We start from the raw sequence: 14137 nt of genomic DNA on the forward strand, positions 1-14137 counted from the left end.
GTAGATTCTGATGGGTATATTGTTCTATGCACAGGTGTGTTTTTAACCTCACAGTGGATGTACAGTATAAATGTTTTTGTTTTACAATCACAGAACCCTATTCCCAAATCCATGCCATTCTCAGGATATTTACTGCTCCTTTTTGACTTTCAACAAAAGCCTTTGCACATGCATATAATATTTCTTGAAGAAAGATTGTGAGTCACTTGCAATGTTGTTTCCCAAGCAACACAGCATGGAAAAGCTTGAGATGAGTTGCATCTGTTTTTTGGAAATTTGCCTGTTCAACCAATAAGGTGGGCTCCATGCCAATCGAAACGGTATGCTGCTGTCTAGATGTGCAATGTTGTCATCATAACAAGCTTCAACTAAGCATGTGAGCGTGAAAGGGTTAATCCAACCAAAACCTCTCATTCTTTTTAAAAATAAGATCCCACAAATCGATGTTTTGCACTCACTATTGCACACAGAGATCTAACGCCAGTGAGATTTGCATCAAGAGCAGAAACTCTAGGAAGTCTTCAATTACTTTATGAATCATCTCAAAGTACACTCGCAACAGTTACTGTACCGAACAATTATCTGCATTATATGTAGCACCAAGCCTAGCTGACACATTAATTATTTAAGAATCCAAAGACAGAATGTTATTAAATGTGCGACAATGCTTACTGTATGAAATGTGCTTCACCTAACCTCATGCATTAAACTTGCACATGGGGCCTAATTCAGTCCTGATCGTAGGGCAAATTTTTTCTCAAAATGGGCAAACCATGTGTACTGCAGGTGGGGCAAATGTAACATGTGCAGAGAGAGAGAGCGAGAGAGAGAGAGAGAGTTAGATCATGGGGGGTTATTCTAGTCCATTCTTTCTGACAAAATCCTTCTTAGATGGACAAAACCATGTGCACTGCGGGTGGGGCAGATGTAACTTGTGCAGAGAGAATTAGATTTGGGTGGGGTTTTTCTTCAAAGTGAGATCTATATTGAAGTGTAAAATCATGCAGTCAGTATTTTCCCTGCACAGAAACAAAATAACTCACCCAAATCTAATTCTCTCTGCACATGTTACATCTGCCCCCCTGCAGTGCACATGGTTTTGTCCAGCTAAGAAGGATTTTGTCAGAAAGAGTGAACTAGAATAAACCCCTAAGTCGGGTGGGTTCAAACTGAAATTTAAACTGAAGTGGAATAATAAAGCAGACATTATTTACCCTGCACAGAAACAAAATAAGTCACCCAAATCTACATCTTTCTGCACTTGTTACAACTGCCCCACCTGCAGTGCAGCTTTTTGTTTCAGAACAAATTTTCCCTGCGATCGGGTATGAATTAGACCCATGGTGCAACCTAGTTCCATTATGTTGTAAACAAGATGCTGTTACTGTAACAAAGATACAAAAAAAGACACCAGATGCCGGCAGAGTCTTTCATAACCTTGGAGGTCATTCAGGTTGACTCGGAAATCGGTAAATTGCACAGATTTGGGAGCCAACTAATTGCCTCCCGCCACCTGCTGGAAGGACCATCTGCCACCTGCACGCAGACTGCACCCGCACATATTCAAATGGTTGTTTCCCATGAAGATCCATTTGCAGCTTGCGTGCATATATGTAAAATCATTCGATGGTTGGTGACCATCAAATGATTTGTACAGCGCTCACAGATCTAAGACACTCCCTGGTGTCTTAAATCTCTGGGCTTCCTGTACAGGAAGCATGCAGGCAGCTGACATTCACTGACGTCAGCTGACTGCCCCCAGTACCTGCGTCACGGGAGCATTTCCATGGGAACGCCCAGATATTTTTTGGTACTTATATGTTAGTTGGGCGCCCACTTATCTATTTGCTTAGTTTTCCGAGTCCGCTCGCCACGTTTCGTGCTCGGTGCCTCGCTGCGCTCGCCACACTATATAAAATCAACTCCATGCCGACATGGATAGTGGGGGTATGAGTGTACTAACTATAGTGGGCGCCCAACTAACATATAAGTACCATTTTTTTTAATGCGAACAACCATGCAAAGCTGGCCGTTCCCATGGGTGCGACTTCCTTGCCACCACCCCACACCCCCCACTGCTAGGTGCGAACAGGCCAGCGAATAGCAATCTGCCATGCTCGCTCGCACCAAGCTGCTGCACATGTGCTTACATGTGTATGCGCATGTGCAGTCGCAAAACATAAAAGGGCAAAGAGAAAGTAGCACTACAGTACATTGATTAAAGAAATACATGTTATAGAATGTGTCTGTTTTGAGATTGAGATTCTAGTATGTATTTATTAATTTTTAAAAATTATTAAAAATGAATCAATAAAATATCCACATTATTCTTGGAAGTGTATGATGTCCAATTTCTCACCGATGAAGGATCAAGATAACAGTATCCATAGGCTTAGATATAATTGATCATAACCAGTTTTGTAGTGTGCTAGAGCATTACTTTAGAAGCAAAAGGAGTTGTAAAAGGTGGAAAGCATATCCATGTCAATCCAGGTATGGTCCAAGTAGAGAAGCAGTGTCCTTGTTAGTGGGAGATTACATGCCAATAACGCAGTTCATTGTACTTCTACAACTTTCTAACACATTTTGCTGTACTTCTTTACAACTACCATAGTGCGTTTTGCTGTACTTCTTTACAACTACTAACGCATTTTGCTGTACTTCTTTACAACTACCATAGTGCGTTTTGCTGTACTTCTTTACAACTACCATAGTGTGTTTTGCTGTACTTCTTTAAAAAACTTATCTAACGCATTTTGCTGTATTTCTTAACAACTACCCTAATGCATTTTGCTGTACTTCTTTAAAATTTACTAACGCATTTTGCTGTACTTCTTTACAACTTTTTATCTAAAAAAAACTGTAAATAATTACAATTAAAAACATGACTTGCTCTTGCCTTTGAATGTAGGTATCATAAGACACTTTATTCATACAAGTCAGCATCATCAGTGCATACTCACGGCTACCTGTGTTAAATTGTCATCGAGCTGTGAGTGGCACTTCCTCTTTAGCGATTGGACATTACAAATCTCCCCCAAATTTCCAAGGAGTTGTGCTGTGAACTATAATTAGTGTAAGCACAATGAATTAAGTTCTAAAATGAATAAATGAGTCAGTCATTAGAATATGTGGATCAAATGATTGAATTATACATATTCAAATAATCTAAATCGGTACTTATGTATTATCTGGGCTCCCATGTTAAATGCACCCCATTTTTTCATACCCCTACTATCCAACTACGCATGGAGTTGATTTTATATAGTGTGGCGAGCGCAGCGAGCCACCGTGCCCGAAGCGTGGCGAGCGCAGCGAGCCCCGCGAGGGGATGCGGTCTCATAAGAAAAACGGGAGCCCAGATATTACATAAGTACCTCTAAATCTCTTACTGAATTGTACTTGATTTCTGAAATCCCTGATCACCTCTTCAGTCTCTTTCTGTCAGCAACCTCCTTAACATGCTGACAGTTAATAACACCACATTCTGAGTTAGGATTATGATTTACAAGCCTGGTTCACTCGTCTACTACATAACATAAAGTCTAACCACCAATACCCACCAAGCTCTCTCATAATCTTACAATGGCAGAGATAGACTTGACAAGGCAAGAGAATGCTTGTTATTGGTGGAGGGACTCACTGTGATGTAAGTGGTGGCAGAACTGTGTGACTAGAGCGTGACTGAGAGATCTGACATTACCTTCCGTAATTGGAAGTCAGAGTCTCTTCATATGTCTGAGAATGAACATGGCCCCAAACAGCATGAAGCAAGTAACTCAAGAGGCAACTGGACCAGCAATTGTGCTGAAATTTATGGCGCCACTTAAACGCAATGCTACTAATTTCACTCATTCATTTATATTGTCATCCCTTCTCTTCACCAATTTAATTCTTCAATATATCCTACCTTTGTTTCCCTTCTATTTTGCTAACTCTCGTCGTTTGAGGGCATGTTCATTGCAGAGTGAAGATTATGCTTCAATGCCTCAAAAGTCAGTTCTATGGAATTTCAGGATGCTAATGAGCTTGCTGACAAGCAGAGCATGGAAGAGAAAGAAAGCAAATATTCCTGAGACAGAGAGGAGATTAATAGAGTGAGATATACTGTATATATATATATATATATATATATATATATATATATATATATATATGTAAAGGAGTAGATCCGGCACTCCACGATATCAGCAGTAGGCAGCTTGCCCCGGTGCCTTCCACAAACCTATATATATATATATATATATATATACTTTAAACTATGCTACTCATTGGTTATAATCAATACTGTATATACTTCAAACTATGCTATCCATTGTTTGTTTATTACCTGCTGATTACAACTTTACAAATGATTGCAACTTTACATTTTCTACATACTCTTTTTTAATATTGTTCAATTTCAATCTGGTTGATGGGTAGCCATTGATTATCAGCCATGCCTTAAAACTTCCACACAGCATTCAGCGTTCTCATTTCATTGACGGATATTGTTTTATTTTTTTGTTGGTACTTGTGTATTTTGGCGGCGCCCATCGCATCGCATACCATAAGGCATACGATGGTATGCGATGCAACGCGATATCGCGCGATATTGTACAATGCCATACAATTTTTAAATTGTATGACATTGTATATGGCATACAATGCCATACAATGCGATGCGATTAAACATTGTATAAGCACCCTAATGGGTGCTTACAATGTTAAATGCACCCCCACGCCACCCCCCCCCCACTATAAACGTGAACCCGAAGCGTGGCGAGCGCAGCGAGCCCGCGAGGGGCGGCGGTACGCGTCCTCCGACCTTTTCATACCCCCACTATCCACGTCGGCGTGGAGTTGAGAATAGAAAGTGTGGCGAGCGCAGCGAGCCACCAAGCCCGAAGCGTGGCGAGCGCAGCGAGCCCCGCAATGGGACGCGGATACCTTCACAGGTATCGGAGTCCCCTCGCGGGCTTCACAGGTATCCGCGTCCCCTCGCGGGGCGCGGTGCGCTCGCCACGCTTCGGGTTCGGTGGCTCGCTGGGTTTGCCACACTTTCTATTCTCAACTCCACGCCGACGTGGATAGTGGGGGTATGAAAAGGTCGGAGGATGCGTACCGCCGCCCCTCGCGGGCTCGCCACGGGTTCACGTTTATAGTGGGGGGGTGGCGTGGGGGTGCATTTAACATTGTAAGCACCCATTAGGGTGCTTAAAAGCACCCTTTAGGGTGCTTATACAATCTTTCATCATATACGAGGGGACGCGGATACCTTCACAGGTATCGGAGTCCCCTCGCGGGCTTCACAGGTATCCGCGTCCGCTCGCCACGCTTTGGGCACGGTGAACACTTTCTATTCTCATCTCCACGCCGATGTGGATAGTGGGGGTATGAAAAGGTCAGAGGACGCGTACTGCCGCCCCTCGCCACGCTTCGGGTTCACGTTTATAGTGCGGGGGTGGCGTGGGGGTGCATTTAACATTGTAAGCACCCAATAGGGTGCTTATACAATCTTTTATCGTATAGGGGCCAAAAATTGCGTTGCATCGCATGCCATCGGGTGCATGGCATGCGATGCGATTAAAACATCGCGCGATGGAAATCGGGGGCACCGCTATAATATACAAGTACCTTTTTGTTTGCTTATGTTGTTTTGTATTTAAGCCAACTCAACAGGTTTTTTCTGTTTGTTTGTTTTTTGTGCTGTACGCTTTGAATCATCCTGCTGGAATGTAAATCTCCTCTTAAATTTTAGGTCTCCTGCAGATTGCAAGAGACCAAGGTTTTCCTTCAAGTATTAACTATATCTTTCTCCATGCCTTTTGACCTGTATTTTAAGTTTTTTTAGTCTCTGAAGCAGAGAAGCAACTTCATGGCATTATGGAACATACTGTATGCCACAATGCTTCACAGTGTTATTTGAATAATGCGTTATTAATATTACCTGTTCGTTATATAGCGCACACATATTCCACCACACTTTACAGAGAATGTTTGAACATTCACATCAATCCCTGCCCCAGTGGAGCTTACAATCTATATTCCCTACCACATGTACACGCACACACAGACATTCTAGGGTTAATTTTTGTTAAGAGCCAATTAACCTATTATTATATTTTTTAAATGTCTGAGGAAACTGGAGTACCCAGAGGAAACCCACGCAAGCACGGGGAGAATATAAAAAAATCTGCACAGTTAGGGCCATGGTGGGAATCGGACCCATGACCTCAGCGCTGTGAGGCAGTAATGCTAACTATTACAATGACTGTGCTGCCATGATAGAGTTAGTTTTGCAATAAACATGCCATAGCATTTAATAATGAAACCTAAAAAGTTCAATATTGCTCTGCTAAAACCATTAAAGCACCCTCCAATCGTTATGTGGGTCTTCCATGAGCTTTTTGTATGCCATGTTTGGACAGCATGGTTGGCGTAAGGGTTAGCAATACTGCCTCCCAGCACCGAAGGCATGGCTTCATTTCCTGGCAAAGGCGCTATCTGTTTGGAGTGTTCTCAATACTCAATAGTCATTTAAATCCTACTACAGAAGTCATTCTATTGCACCTTTGCCAACCCCAAATCCTTTGGGCCTGATTTAGACGCTCTTCGATGCTCACTTTAACCAATGCTGCTGACCGTTTACTCTTTGGTTCAAAGAAACTTCGTAACCATAACAGTTCATAAGGCTTATTTTTATCTCCCCTGAGATAAGACTGCACTGCTACAGTGATCAATGATATAATTCTGGTTTTCAGAATTCATTTAGATCCCTGTATTTTATATTACTAATACCCCTGCGGAGAGCACACTAGACTAGATGATAATATGAATACTTTGCTGGTTCTGAAGAATACAATAAAATATTCATACTGTCCAGTATGTACACATCATGGCCCTTATTCTGGTTCACTTTCAAAAGGCAAATTCCTTCACAAATGGACAAAACCATGTGCACTGCAGGGGGAGGGGGAAGGTGACTGATGTAACATGCAGAGAGATTTCGATTTGGGTGGGTTATTTTGTTCCTGTGCAGAGAAAATACTAGCTGCTTTATTTTTACACTACTAATATAGTACACTTAAGTAAAACACACCCAAATCTAATTCTCTCTGCACATGTTACATCTGACCCACCTGCAGTGCACATGGTTTTGTCCATTTGAAAAGGAATTTGCCTTTGCAAGTGAACCAGAATAAGGGCCTATATCGATAACCACGCGCACCCCTGCGCATTGTCAGCAACATTCGCTGTCATCTGTACATACAGGGGGTTGTTCTGGTTGATTCGTTAGGCTGCGATTTCGCAGCCTTGCAATTGTACCGAACCCCACCCTGCGAATGTCCGCCCGCCCCCTCGCAGCGCGGGTTCGCCCGCACAGGCTTTGAATGGATGTTTAGCATAAACATCCATTCGCATGCTGAGGGTAACCTCCCACATCTTTTGATGGTCGCGACCATCGAAAAATCTGGAAGGTACACGCCTATAAAAGTGATTTTCAAGTCACTTCCATATGCGTGTACGCTGGGACGGATATGGGTGGGCAGCTGACATCCGGTGATGTCAGCTACCTGCCCCCCGCACCCGCGTCACTGCCTCATTACCATGAGAACACCCAGTGTTGTCCTGGAAACACCCATGGAACGCTGGGCGTTCCCATATGGTGATGGGGCTGCCTGGCACCCCCCCGCTCGCCGTGTAGGATGCTTGGACGCGGTGAACAGAATGTTCGCAGTGGGTGCACGCACCCTGCGTCTGCACATGCGCAGAAACGCGCCTGCGCATGCGCAGACACACAACATCGGTCCTCTGTGCAAATGAACGGAGGACCGAATGAATATTAATAACCCCCACAGTGTGATGGAGTGCACACATCGCATAGTGTGTACCCAGCATTAAATACTATCGATGTTGAATGATAATGTTTACTATGTGCTTGGACCCCTTATTATTTGTTTGTTTTTTATTACTTCGGATTTATTTTGAGTGTTTGTTGATCTTCATGATGAAGCTCTATTATTAAAATCCATGGAACTTCTCTTAGGCAAGAGTATTTAGTTAGACAAAAAAAATAGAAGCTCTTCAACTATACATAAGAGGATGCAAGGATGCAAGTATATTAACAAACTGACCTCTGAATATGGCTGATTGCATCCTGGTTTATATCATTTATATGGCCAAAATAAAGTTGAAGTCTTGTTTTCCCTTCATAATTCAGATACCCTGTGACGTCAAATATATACTGTATATATATATTTATATATAATCTGAAGCTTATGTTTTGTTCCGTTATAAGAATGGCTGTATACTGTAAATCAATTTTGATTCAATGATGTAAGGTGATTGATTATTTATTAGAATTTTAAGTACATTACTCCGAGTACCATAAGGATAAATTCCTATTATTAAAACAAAATGTACTGTTCTTTGCCAGGGTACTGAAAAATAATTGAACTTAAGCTGCAAGAAGTGCTATTCTATTATGCATTGCGGAAAATTAAACATATTACCTGATCTTTTTTATTTTATATAGATCATTAGTCACAGTATAGAAGAGCCAAGTCCGAACTGGCAGCTGTTTTTGCTTTAAACAGATGCAGTATTGAATTAATTTAATGCATGTGTTACGGCCAAACCTCTGCCCACTCCGTCCAATACATGAGAGGTGAAAATTACCTTTGCACATCAACGCTCTGGAAAGTTGTTAATGTCTTGTCATTGAAGTGCTCACTTCATGTGTACACGTAATGTGTAACACTGTGTTAATAAGATGTTAACAGCTTCACAGCCCATTGGAGAGAAAAAAAAGGTGTTAAACGTACTGCAAAATATCCGGTTGCAGGTTCTGTAGCTATTGTTTTCTCCATTTTCACAACAGCGTCTGCAAAATGCAATAGTTTTGATTTCTGTCTGTGCTAGTAAACATTATTAGGATGTGAATTAGAAAATATGGCAGCCATTTTATTGCCTGTCAGGTGATGCTGCTAAGGACAAACCAGCGCTAATGTACACACATCAGTTTGCCTGCTTGACAATAGAGTACCAGAAACTCGTAGACGTTTCACTGGCGGTGTAAGATGTGAACTTGAGGTCTGTAATAACAGAGCTACAACAAGATGGTCTGTAATATACTTTCCCAAGGGAGGCTGTGCACTATGTATGTACCAATTTCCAAGATTTTATTAGTCAAAACCCTGTAAAATATTAATAAAAAGTGAAGGTTTATGCTAAATCTGATCTTTAATTAAATTTTCTTAATAGTAGTCCTGCAATATAATTATATCCCTTTGATATCCCTGTAATTATATTAATGTGTATAATACAGATGCGCGAGTTAGCAAAGAAAGTGTAAAATACAGTAACATATGCAGCCCACCTCCAGCACCTAGCCATGGCATTTGTCTATATTTAGCAGCCCATGTATTATCAGACGGAATCTCTACATGCATCCACCTGTACGAGGTGTGTTTTATCTCTGTCTGTCTTGTCCACAATGTGTGCAGCTGATCTATTACTAGGGGGCCCATTTATTTGACCTTCAGTCAGTATCAATCCTCCCTTCCATTGCTACAGTTCTTGTATATGCTCAATTTTCCCCCATACAACATTTGTTTATGTTCTTCCCTGCAAATGACAGACATTTTGTAATTTATTTAAAAAAACAAAACATATTTGTTTTACTGTCTCCAAATAAAATGTTAATACATATCAGGAAAGGCATTACCGGGGTCTCTGTTATGCTAGGATTTTCCACCATATGCGTGTACAATGTGTTAGTCACACAGACAGAAAAAAGTGTGGGAGGAGTTACCTGGAACACATCACATTGTAGGGAGTCACATCTGTGAGCAACTTGTCACATATAATAAGCTTAATTACAAAGCTGTTGTTTATATATAATCATACAGCATAGATTGCAAATACAACCGGGGATGAGCTTTTTGGGGGGCTTACCCTGTCTTCCATTTCCTATTAAGATGCAAATGGTCATCTCTTAATAACTTTCTTTTGCTTGTAAACATTAATACTTGGACATGAACTCACTTGTTCTATAAAGCAACTTTTATATGTGCTATCTAATCTGTACGACTTCTTGGCTTTCGTGTTCCTATGACTGGTATTACTATCTATGCTTGGCTAAATCACTTATTGCAGTTTTGAAGTAGCTTTATGTATATTGTTATTTTTGTTTTTTAATTTTGTAACTGATGCTTGAAATAAGGTGAACAAAAAATGTATCCCTGGCCAGCAAGCACCCCATGCATGCTCGTTAGACTCTCGCTTGGCTGCTTTTAATTGCCACAAATTGGAAAATGTTCAGCCTTTCTTGTGAAGTTACATTAGTGCTGGGAAGTTGTATAGTAACAAAAAGGTTAAAAATATCTAATATATATCTAATAAAGCCTGGAGCATGTTACCTGTCTCGCTTTTATAGACGCAAGTTTGGCACTGACGGAGGTAACTTTGAGTCAGCTTGAAATTGTCAGCTCTGTAGCACAGGGATGATGTTCTGTGTGACCTTGAGTAGTGTGGCGCCATTGGCAAGCGGCAAGACATGCAAGCTAATAGAGGACATAGAACTTGTCAGAAATGGTTTAGTGATTATATATATGTATATATGTATAGTGCATATACTGCATTGTACTATGTAAGAAATGACAGGATCCCTGAACCATGGTTAGATCATTTGCAACACACCAAGTCTGTGTTATGGTGTTAATATATATTGCAAATTTCAATTAAGCATCAATACTCCTGTGTCCCTTATATTACCTGTGTCCCTTGTATTACCTGCTGCATCAAACTCAGCCTCATCTTGGTGCCTGGTACCCAGTGTCTTATTAGTAGTAGTATGGTAAGTCAGTGATCAGAATTTGCTTCATTGTCTCATTTGGAGCTCCCAAAAGATGTTATTCCACCCTTATATGTATGTGGTGTTAGGTGACATACTCTTTAACCCTTTGATTTCTATTCTTTGCCATTTTACTTTTCCCCCAAGCATTTAAGGAGTAGAAAGTTCTACAAGTGGCTCACTTCTTCTGCACCAAAGCTCTAAGGTTCTACCAGAGATCACTTGTGTCATCTCTAACAATTGGGCCCCGTTCCATGTATAAGCTGTAAGCGGTAGACAGATGACTACCCCATTTCTGTTTCCCCAAGCCTAAAATCATCTAGCAACATGTCTACCACCTACGGACCGTATAGAACCAATAAAGCAATAACAACTCTCAGACGTTTCAGTTTCCCTGTTACCACCTGATATCTATACGAAGTGCTCATCCACCGAGGCCGGCAGTGTCAGTAAACAGATGGTTCAAAGGTAGAAGATTTCTTGGTTGATTCGTATCTGGGTCTGATCAAAGCCTGGCTTAATCCTAGCTGTGTCATGTGCTGCCCACATCAAAGGCAATTGAATAATAAAAAAGATTATCTACCACTGTATATCAATGACAACCGAAATGTGCCTGCGACAGGTCAAGTGGATCAGTTATGTAGAAAGCCCATTGCAACTGCTAAGTCACCAGGAAAAAGGACCATTTTGCTACACCAGAAGAGGTGAGGGGGTTAACAAAAGCAATTCGCAAGCGAGTAAATACAGCAGTGTTATAATCAAAGTTGCATGCAGAATACATGCACGGAACGTGGTGGCGCAGGGGAGTTAAACTCTGGGGTTCACTGGCAACAAAAAAAACATCAACTACTAAATGACAAATCCTCAGGTGACGATAAAAGTGAATACATGAAAGTTTGATCTTTCCGCACAAGGCAAGGCAGCGAGTTACTTACCTTCGCATGGACAAGATTCCTTGCAGTCAATTTCTCCTGGGAGGTGAAATAAGCTTGTTCTAGATGGTGAAAATCAACCAGACAATTCAATTGCAGCAAAACTCCCCATCCTTGATCGTTTGCTCTCTATTTTTGGTCAGATACACAGATTGTCCTCCTGGGAATAAGGAATTAAGATGTCTTAATCTGCACACACACACACACTAATAATTGTGTGTGTTTCCGTTCAAGGCTCTTCTGGGGGTAAAAAACGAAGTAAAGATTTCTTTCTGCTATAAACCAATGAGTGTGATCCAAGTAAGAGAAGGAAATTGAGGTGAGATATGTGGCTCCTTCCCTGGATATCTCTTCCTCTGCCTCTCACATGCGATCTCAGGCTTTTTTTCGGTGTGGAGGACAGAGAGAATGAGAAAGCGGAGGATGAGAGAGGGAGAAGGACAGATGAATAGCCAGAGACAACAGTGACACCAGATGTCTGCAGGGAAGTGCTACATTTTCAGGAATACTGTACAAGCGAGAGCACTAGGGATCATCGCATGTGCTCGTCTGTTTGTCTGGGGGTAAATGTGTCCTATTGGGCTGCTAGTCTCTGTATGATCAGAGGACATGGAGAATGGGCTGCGAGTTAAATAAGGCATCTGTTAATAGCACACACGCCTGCTGCAGCATGTTTTCAGGAAGCTTGATGCACAGTGGATAACTTACTCCTTCCTGTACTGTGCCTCTTCTGCAATAACGGACTGACACTTACTGCTGCTGTACCTACCCTGCCTGTGCATTATTATCTCTGTAAGTGCGGGTGCTGCCAGCCTCTCCTCAGGGAAGAGTTAATCTGTGTTCTCGCTGAGCAATTAACTCACAAAGAGAGGATGGGGGGGGGGGGTTGCTTAAATTTTTTTTATTTTATTTTTTACTGAAATAAAATAAAAAATCTATTACAATAATTAGTAAATTTCTAGTAGACAGATTCATGTCATGGGCTAGTATAACTCACCAATGGCTGGTGAGTTACAAACCCTGGATTCTCTCGACTATTTATTATTGCAATTCATACAGATAAAATCTTTTTCTAAAGCAGAATAATAAAGTTCACAATAGAATTTACTATTTGGCAAGAGGGAAACTGATAAGGTAAAATAAAGATACACTACTTGGCATATGAACAAGTCGAGATTTTAATACATGGAGATCTTAATGACCCTTTGCAGATAAACATATTCTGTTTTGTTATATTTCATATACTGTAGAACACAGGAGTGTGTGAGTGTGAGTGTGTGTGCAGTGTATACATAGGGAAGGGGGAGGGGCATTAATCTGGCAGTACAGTAATACCGGTTTCTATACACTAGCTACTGCAGAGGTTTGAAGGAATCATCTGTTATACAGTGTAATATGAGTTAACCCTTTTGTGCACTGCTGCATAATAGCCTCAAACCCGGAATCTTCTGCTATTAATGGACTATGTTATTTCCCTTCCTCCCCACTCCTCCTATAGATCACTAGTACATGATAATGAAGAACAATTCTAGATAAAAGCAGATGAAATGTTGTATTTATGCTTTCAGGAGAGCATTCAAAATGCGTCTTCAAAACTTTGCTACAGGATAGTGTACTATGCAGTGGTGTAAGATTGCCCCAGTGGCCTGGAGGCATGTTAAATGTTGGTGTCCCCACTACACTCACACATATAAACACACACATATACCTCATTCACGCAGATGCACACACGCTTCTTTCACTTAGTCGGTGCAGGGGATGAAGATGCTATGGAGCCCGACAGCTTAGGGGGCCCGAGGCCCCAGCATGCTATCCCCTGCACTCTCTAAAAATATTTTTTCCTCAGTTTGTATTTGTAATAATCACCGGATTTACTTCGCGCACAGCCGCACTTACACGGAACGCTACTGCAGCCTCAGTTACACTGACAGAAAAAGACGCGGCTTCCTCCTTCCATCTAACTCCGTGTAAGTGCAATGCGACTGTGCGGGACTGAATCCGCCGCGTATTACAAATAAAAAGTGAGGACAACATTTGATTAGAGGGTTAATTATGCCACGGCCCATCACTGCCGCTATCACTGCCCTTATCACTCCTATCATTACCCAATCAAAGCCGCTATTACTGCCCCTGTTTGCTATGGGACCCACAAAGATCTAGTTATGCCCCTGCACTTTCAGACGTGCATACATTTTCTTAACTCAGTCACACGCACACACACACACCTCTCACTCAGACGCGCATACATATGCCTCCTTCAGTCAGAAACACACATGTCTCTGTCACTTAGACACACACACATATGCCTTTCATTCAGAAGCACACACTTTTCCTTCACCCAGATGCACACACACACACACACACACAC

The 14137-nt window shown here is 41.6% G+C and overlaps 1 protein-coding gene across 5 annotated transcripts in view; it reads right to left on the bottom strand.

Annotated features, from left to right (window-relative positions):
* Positions 1-12512, bottom strand: part of CACNA1I (calcium voltage-gated channel subunit alpha1 I) — a 694988-nt gene extending 682476 nt beyond the window's left edge. For 4 of the 5 annotated variants that reach the window (XM_083156128.1, XM_083156130.1, XM_083156126.1 and 1 more), the window contains exon 1: positions 11773-12511. The gene's annotated coding sequence lies outside the window, so the exon portion shown is untranslated. Of the gene's footprint in view, positions 1-11772 lie in introns of all 5 variants that reach the window. The other variant, XM_083156129.1, reaches the window with a different exon arrangement.
* Positions 12513-14137: the final 1625 nt, after the last annotated feature.

The sequence above is a fragment of the Crinia signifera genome, chromosome 8 (assembly GCF_055691185.1).
Source record: "Crinia signifera chromosome 8, ASM5569118v1, whole genome shotgun sequence".
NCBI classification, from domain to species: domain Eukaryota; kingdom Metazoa; phylum Chordata; class Amphibia; order Anura; family Myobatrachidae; genus Crinia; species Crinia signifera.